The following is an 8,528-nucleotide window of genomic DNA, read 5'->3' as shown; positions in this document are numbered from 1 at the left end:
GTGTATACTGTGATACTCTCTCTCTCTCTCTCTCTCTCTCTCTCTCTCACACACACACACACACACACACACACTGTATCAGGTTTTAGGAATTCCTGGGAAACCCTTGCTATGTGTGCGAACATTATCCATACAGGATGTTTTGTACATATCATATCACTGAGCTGTTAGTGTCCCTCGTATGACTACTAGAGGTGACTGACTGTCATATTCAATGACTCTCCAGATCATCACACCAGCAGATGGGGCAGTGTGTTGCTCAACATCAAAGACAGGGTTAAATCTTTCACCACGAGGACACCATACTTGAAAACCAACCACCACTATAAGCTTACTTAAGATTTTGAACTGGATTTGTTGTTAAAGACAATACGTTTCAATTTGTAGCAGTCCATGTTTCATATTACACATTATTTTAAAAATGAGAGCTTTTTATTCAATATTTAATCAGATTAATTAGCAGTGATGTGATGAGACACTCATCTTACGAGATTATTTTTCATTTTTAAACGTGAAATTTAATATGATTGAAATTATTTTATTTGAATAAAACTCACAAAATGCAAAAAGCTGCTGGTGATTTTTAAAGTATTTTCTAAGACATCATCTTGAAATGGTTATCAATCTAATTTTACTCTGATTTTAAATCAGATCAGTTTTTTTATCGTATGCAATAAAATGAATAAAATGCAATAAAAATGTGTTGTATAATAGTTACAACTATAGCCTGGTCTCCCTGGTGTTGTAGGTTGTAAGAGCAAGTTACTGTATTTTGTGTAGCTGAGTGTATATAGACTATATGCTGACTGGATCCAGCTGGTCACATGTGCATTATTTGCTAGCTGATCACTGACAATAAATTGCTAACTAAAATATAAAAAATATAAAATACTGTTGTGCCACTAAATCAATTAGATTAATGTAAAATGTGTCCATTACACGACTTAATAATTCTTGACTCTTAAAGATTCACATATTATAGAACTTTAATTAGGCCAAATAAAAGCATTCAGTGAATACTTAAGTAATATTAGTAATTTTTATTCATATCATATGTATTATCTAAAATATTTCGGTAACACTTTACTTGGATGGTCCATTTGATGGCCTCTTTGATGCTCAACTGACATTCAACTACATGTCTATTAAATGCAAATGAACTAAAAGGTGAAAGTAAATGATTCTCTATTGAATATAACCCAACATTCAACTCTAATCCAAACACTTATCTTAAGATTTTAGGATTGGGTTTAGGGTTAGATTTTAAGCTTAGATTAGGGTTAGGGTTAGGTGTAGGGTTAGATTTTAGGGTTGATTAAGGGTTAAGGTTAGGGTTAAGTGTAGGGTTTGTTTTTATGGTTGATTAAGGGTTAAGGTTAGGGTTAGGTGTAGGGTTTGATTTTATGGTTGATTAAGGGTTAAGGTTAGGGTTAGGTGTAGGGTTTGATTTTAGGGTTGATTAAGGGTTAAGGTTAGGGTTAGTTGTAGGGTTTGATTTTATGGTTGATTAAGGGTTAAGGTGAGGGTTAGGTGTAGGGTTAGATTTTAGGGTTGATTAAGGGTTAAGGTTAGGGTTAGGTGTAGGGTTAGATTTTAGGGTTGATTAAGGGTTAAGGTTAGGGTTAGGTGTAGGGTTAGATTTTAGGGTTGATTAAGGGTTAGGTGTAGGGTTTGATTTTATGGTTGATAAAGGGTTAAGGTTAGGGTTAGATGTAGGGTTAGATTTTAGGGTTGATTAAGGGTTAAGGTTAGGGTAAGGGTTAGGTGTAGAGTTTAATTTTAGGGTTGATTAAGGGTTAAGGTTAGGGTTAGGTGTAGGGTTAGATTTTAGGGTTGATTAAGGGTTAAGGTTAGGGTTAGATGTAGGGTTAGATTTTAGGGTTGATTAAGGGTTAAGGTTAGGGTTAGGTGTAGGGTTAGATTTTAGGGTTGATTAAGGGTTAAGGTTAGGGTAAGTGTTAGGTGTAGGGTTAGATTTTAGGGTTGATTAAGGGTTAAGGTTAGGGTTAGGTGTAGGGTTAGATTTTAGGGTTGATTAAGGGTTAAGGTTAGGGTTAGGTGTAGGGTTAGATTTTAGGGTTGATTAAGGGTTAGGTGTAGGGTTAGATTTTAGGGTTGATTAAGGGTTAAGGTTAGGGTCAGGTGTAGGGTTAGATTTTAGGGTTGATTAAGGGTTAAGAATAGGGTTAGTTGTAGGGTTAGATTTTAGGGTTGATTAAGGGTTAAGGTTAGGGTTAGGTGTAGGGTTAGATTTTAGGGTTGATTAATGGTTAAGGTTAGGGTTGGGTGTAGGGTTAGATTTTAGGGTTGATTAAGGGTTAAGGTTAGGGTTAGGTGTAGGGTTAGATTTGTAGGGTTAGGTGTAGGGTGGTGGTTTTCTTGGCCTCAAAACTCAGAAATGTAGTGCAGTAAGTTGCCTTGTAATTTGAGTTTTCTCAACTTTTTTATTTTTACAGTGTAATATAATGTTGGTCGGCACAGGTATCTGTTAACTGATCTATCAGAACTGGGGATCTGCCACTTTCTTTTCAGAGTGCACTGGCATTACCCAGTGATAAATTAGGTCACATGTATCAAAGGAGGTATGTTCTGGTCCTCACCCTCCTAGAGTTGGGGACATTACTAGTAATAGGAAATAAAATTAGAAAAAAAAATATTCGAAAAAGGTAAAAGGGCCCCCACATACTACTCAAACCACACTGCACCAAATTACATTTGGATAAAAAACATTTACATTGTTTTATATTTCTATAAACTATTAAAAATGAAATAACGTACAATTTCTACTATTATAATTACTCTATTCAACTGAAAAGATTACAACAGTTTTTGGGTCAAAACTGTTTATTAAATTTGATAAGAAATTGGATAAAAAAATACAACCATTCAAATCATACCATCATCTGTAGCATGTAAACATCACACACGAGTTAATTTCTATTCCCGAGGGAACAAAGCACTCCTCTGAGTTTCCTGAGCAGCAGAGTCGATTCTGTCGTCTCTTCTGGAGCCGGATCAGAGCTGTGGAATTTAATGTCAGTATTATTTGTTCTATATTCAGGACACATGTTGAGATACAGGGGTTGTACAATGAAACTGAAACACCTGGTTTTAGAGCACAATAATGTATTGTTCTGACGGACAGTTCTGGTGGAAACAGGAGAGTTGAGGTGCACATTGAATTCTGCCGTGATTTGATCACCTGTGGTTTTATGTTTTTTGGATACAATCCGGGTTATCACCCGAACATCCCTTTCAGACAACTTCCTCTTACAGCGTCCACAGTTAATCCTGTTGGATGTGGTTGGTTCTTCTTGGTGGTATGCTGACATTAACCTGGATACTGTGACTCTTGATGCATCACAAAGATTCACTGTCTTGGTCACAGATGCTCCAGCAAGACGTGCACCAACAATTTGTCCTCTTTTGAACTCTGGTATGTCACCCATAATGTTGTGTTTATTGTAATATTTTGAGCAGAACTGTGATCTTATTCTGCTAATTGAACCTTCACACTCTTACAGCTCTTACTGGTGCAATGTGCAATTAATGAAGATTGAACACCAGGCTGCTCCAATTTAGCCATGAAACCTCCCACACTAAAATGACACTGTAAGGGTGCAGACTGTGGCTGGGCAACCTGCTATGCCACCCCCAGCCACCAGAGGGAAACCCAGAACCACTGCACCCTGATTACAGGCAATTAGCAACACCTGGTCCTCTCCTATTTAAGGAGAGCCAACCCCTAGCCCTGTGCTCAGTCTTGAGTTTGCCTGATACGCACAAGTCTCTCTCGAGTGTTCTCCTTGAATCTCTTGCTCTTTGCTATTGTGTATCCCAGACCTACCCTTCTGAGGTTTCCTCTCAGGGTTTCTCTGGAAACTCTCCTTTCCAAAAAAAAAAAAAAAAAAAAAAAAAAAAAAGTGAAAGGGAAAGAAATAGTTTTCCCTCTAAGCATTTTGAGTTTGTTTATTTGTTTGGGAAGTTTAGTCTTGGATTTTCTTTGCTCTGTGATATTTGAGCTGGCCAGCCTTCCCCTGGCAGTCTAAGTTGTCCCTTTGGTCCAAATCACTTATTTAACTCCTCCAGCAGTGCAGTGCATTTTCATTTGTTTTACTAAGCAGAGGTTGGGTTTTTTCCCTCTGTAAAGCAACTTTTCATTTTCTATTTAAAATACATATATCCCTTGTTAACCCTTATCTCAGTTCCACTCTGCACTTGGGTCTCTCTATAAATAATTCAGTTGGTAGCTCACTTAGTTTACTCTTGTCCCCCACCCATAAGGTTGGTGGTTAAAATCCACCTTTAGGTGAGCTACCACGTTACAGCAAGACTGAGCCAGTCATGGACCCAGCAGAGTTATCAGACATGGAGCAGGTCAAGGGAGCCATAATCAACCAGGGTGCTGCAATTGGCAGACACGAGCAGGCTCTCCAGCAGATCTTGTCACAGTTGCAGACCCTAACAACAGCCTTACAGGCTGAATCTCCTGTGGCTACAGCTGCCCCTCCCATCCCACCTGCACCAGTCCCTGAACCTGTTCCACGGGTTGAGCCACACTTACCCCCACCAGAGAGATTTGATGGGGATCCTGGACGCTGTCGTGGCTTTCTGCTCCAATGCTCTCTGGCATTTGAACAGCAGCCGTCTCGTTTCCCTACTGAGAGAGCTAAAGTGGCTTATATAATTTCCCTGCTCACAGGTCGTGCCCTTGCTTGGGCCACTCCAGTATGGGAGAATCAACCTGGTGTGTGTACCTCTGCAGACTTGTTCACAGCCTCTATGCGTCAAGCTTTTGATCATCCTGTCTGTGGAGGAGAAACTGGGCCCCGTCTCCTACGCATACGACAAGGGAAAAGATCAGTGGCTGATTATGCGATAGAGTTTCGCACTCTGGCTGCTGAGAGTGGCTGGAACTCCTCTGCATTAATGGCAGCGTTTCAGCAAGGGTTGAGTGAGGAACTTAAAGATGAGTTAGCCCCACGTGATCCTCCTTCTTCCCTCGAGGAGCTGATATCAGTAACCCTCAAATTGGATAACCGGTTAAGGGAGCGCCGTAGGGTCCGAGATACAGGCTTTTCCACACAACGACATCAGGGTTTCTTTCCTGTGCCTCCCACTTCTCACTCGCTTCCAGTCTCACCTGAGGAGGGTGAACAGCCCATGCAATTGGGACATACTCGCCTGTCTCGCCAAGAGCGTGAGTCCCGTATGCGGGAGGGCAGATGCCTTTATTGTGGACAATCTGGACATATGCGTCCATCATGCCCAGAATTGTCGGGGAAAGCCAAAGTCCGTCACAGGACTGGAGACCTGTGACGGACCCCAATACATCTCCTTATACTTCTGGGGTATTTCTCAATGCTGCCATTTCCTGGGGACCAGAACAAGAGAAACACCTCAGAGTGTTTGTAGACTCAGGTGCTGCTGGCAATTTCATTGACTCCACTGTAGCTAGGACTTTGGGATTGCCATTGGTGTCTATGGAACATCCTCTTCCAATATCTGCCATAGACGGGCGGTCTCTTGAGCCAGGAGTGGTCTCACAGCAGACCCAACCACTTTTATTACACATCGGCCAACACAGGGAACAAATAACCTTTTTCGTGATTAGTGCCCCCCAGCTGCAGTTGGTTTTGGGGTTCCCCTGGTTGCAACGCCACAACCCCCACATTGACTGGCTAACACGATCCATAACAGCCTGGGGGCCACAATGCAAGGGGTCTTGTTTGGTAGTCCACCCCATCCAACATACAACCTCCCCATCCCTCCCTGGTATCCCTGACCTATCTCGAGTCCCTTCTGAATACTTTGACTTGAGGGAGGTCTTCAGTAAACAGAAGGCCCAGATCCTACCAGCCCACCGGTCCTTTGACTGTGCAATTAACCTTCTTCCAGGTACAAGTCCTCCTCGTGGTAGGCTGTTTTCCCTGTCTGGCCCGGAGAAGAAAGCCATGGAGGACTACATACAAGAGGCACTTGCTTTAGGCTTTATCCGGCCTTCAACCTCCCCTGCAGGAGCCGGATTTTTCTTTGTAGGGAAGAAGGATGGGGGCCTTCGTCCCTGCATAGACTACCGGGGGTTAAACAAAATTACAGTCAAAGACCACTACCCTCTGCCCCTCATGACCTCAGCCTTCGAGGCGCTGCAGCAGGCTTCAGTTTTTACCAAACTGGATCTGCGCAGCGCCTACAATCTTATTCGAGTTAGAGAAGGTGATGAATGGAAGACGGCCTTCATTACTCCATCAGGCCACTACGAGTACCTTGTTATGCCTTTTGGTTTGATGAATGCACCGGCCGTCTTCCAAAGATACATCAATGAGGTCCTGAGGGAGGCCCTGGACTCCTATGCTTTTGTCTATTTGGATGATATCCTCATCTACAGCAATTCCATGGAGGAGCATATGGGTCATGTGAGGAGGATTCTCCAGCTTCTCCTGGAAAACCATCTTTATGTTAAGCTGGATAAGTCCCTCTTCCATGTCCCATCTGTCTCCTTCCTTGGATTTGTAGTGTCCAAGGGGCAGCTGAGCATGGATCCAGCCAAGACAAAATCTATTAAAAACTGGCCTCGTCCCACGTCTCTTCGGCTGCTTCAACGCTTTTTAGGCTTTGCAAATTTTTTTCGGAGATTTATCCGAAATTTTAGCACGATCGCTGCTCCGCTAACCTCCCTAACAAAGAAAACTATGGGGCGGTTTCAATGGACAGATGCTGCCCAGAAAGCCTTTGAAAAACTCAAACATTGTTTAGTCACGGCTCCAGTGCTACAGCTTCCAGACCCTGAGGCTTCTTTTTTAGTAGAAGTGGATGCTTCTGATATAGGTGTTGGGGCGGTACTATCACAGCGCTCTGGTCCTCACAAAAAGCTGCACCCCTGTGCTTTCTTTTCGCACCGCCTCACACCCACAGAGCGAAATTATGATGTTGGTGACAGGGAGCTTTTGGCAGTAAAACTAGCGTTGGAGGAATGGAGACACTGGCTGGAGGGGGCCAAACATCAGTTCCTGGTCTGGACGGATCACAAGAACTTGGCTTATGTTCAACAAGCCAAGCGTCTAAATCCCCGTCAGGCCAGGTGGGCACTATTCTTTGCCCGGTTTGATTTTGTTCTTTCATATCGGCCAGGCTCGAAAAATGCTAAGCCCGATGCCCTCTCCAGGCAGTGGGATCCTCCATCATCAGATCAGCCACCAAAACCTATCATCCCTGAGACTCGGATTGTGGCTCCTCTACGCTGGGGAGTAGAGACTGCAGTCCAAAATGCCCTCCGAAGTGAGCCTGACCCAGGAGGGGGGCCTCCAGGGAGGCTTTATGTCCCTACTTCTGTCAGGCCCCAAGTACTCCAGTGGGGTCATGCATCACCCCTTACAGCCCATCCAGGAATCACCCGTACCCTGGAGTTTTTGCAAAGGCGATTTTGGTGGCCCAAAATGGACCAAGATGTTAGGGCCTATATAGCTGCCTGCCAGGTTTGTGCCCAGAACAAGGAGCCTAGGACACGACCATCAGGCTTGCTCCACCCCTTGCCGATTCCTTCACGCCCATGGTCCCATCTCTCCTTAGACTTTGTCACAGGGTTGCCCGTGTCTCAGGGCAACACTGTAATCTTAGTCGTAGTCGACAGGTTCTCCAAAGCCTGTAAATTTATTGCACTGCCCAAACTACCCTCAGCCAGGGAGACGGCAAAATTACTTCTGCAGCATGTGGTCAGGGTCCATGGGCTGCCAGTGGATTTGGTCTCAGATCGAGGCCCTCAGTTTGCCAGTAGATTCTGGAAGGCTTTTTGTCAGTTACTGGGTGCCTCAGTGAGCCTATCATCAGGCTTTCACCCGCAATCCAATGGCCAGACAGAGAGGGTCAACCAGGACTTAGGTAGGACCCTCCGCTGTCTGGCATCTTCTAATCCCTCCACTTGGGCTGATCACCTGCTCTGGGCTGAGTATGCCCATAATACCTTGTGGCACTCATCCTTGGGCATGTCCCCTTTTGAGTGCCAATTCGGGTACGCTCCCCCTATGTTTCCAGAGCAGGAAGATGAAGTGGGGGTCCCAGCAGCAGAGCATTTAGTTCGGAGATGTCGTCGGGCCTGGCGAAAGGCCAGAGCTGCTCTGCAAGTTGCCTCAGCAGCTCAGAAACGAGCTGTAGACAGGAAACGACAGCCTGGGCCAACCTTACGGCCAGGACAGCGGGTCTGGCTTTCCACCAAAGATTTACCTCTTCGAGTGGAGTCCCGGAAATTGGCCCCTCGTTATGTGGGTCCATTTAAGGTAATTCGCAGAGTAAACCCAGTCACATATCACTTGCTTCTCCCGCGCTCTATGCGCATTAACCCCACATTCCACGTGTCACGCCTGAAGCCCGTACTCTGCAGTACCCTTACCTCAGTCCCTGCTCCCCCAGCCCCACTCTTGGTGGATGGTTCACCTGCCTACACTGTCCGGCGCCTCTTGGACTCACGGCGGGTCCGGGGCAGCACCCAATATCTGGTGGACTGGGAAGGGTACGGGCCTGAGGAGCGCTCT

The sequence above is a fragment of the Astyanax mexicanus genome, chromosome 21 (genome assembly GCF_023375975.1).
Source record: "Astyanax mexicanus isolate ESR-SI-001 chromosome 21, AstMex3_surface, whole genome shotgun sequence".
NCBI classification, from domain to species: Eukaryota; Metazoa; Chordata; class Actinopteri; order Characiformes; family Acestrorhamphidae; genus Astyanax; species Astyanax mexicanus.
Note: the sequence above shows the minus strand (reverse complement) of the source record.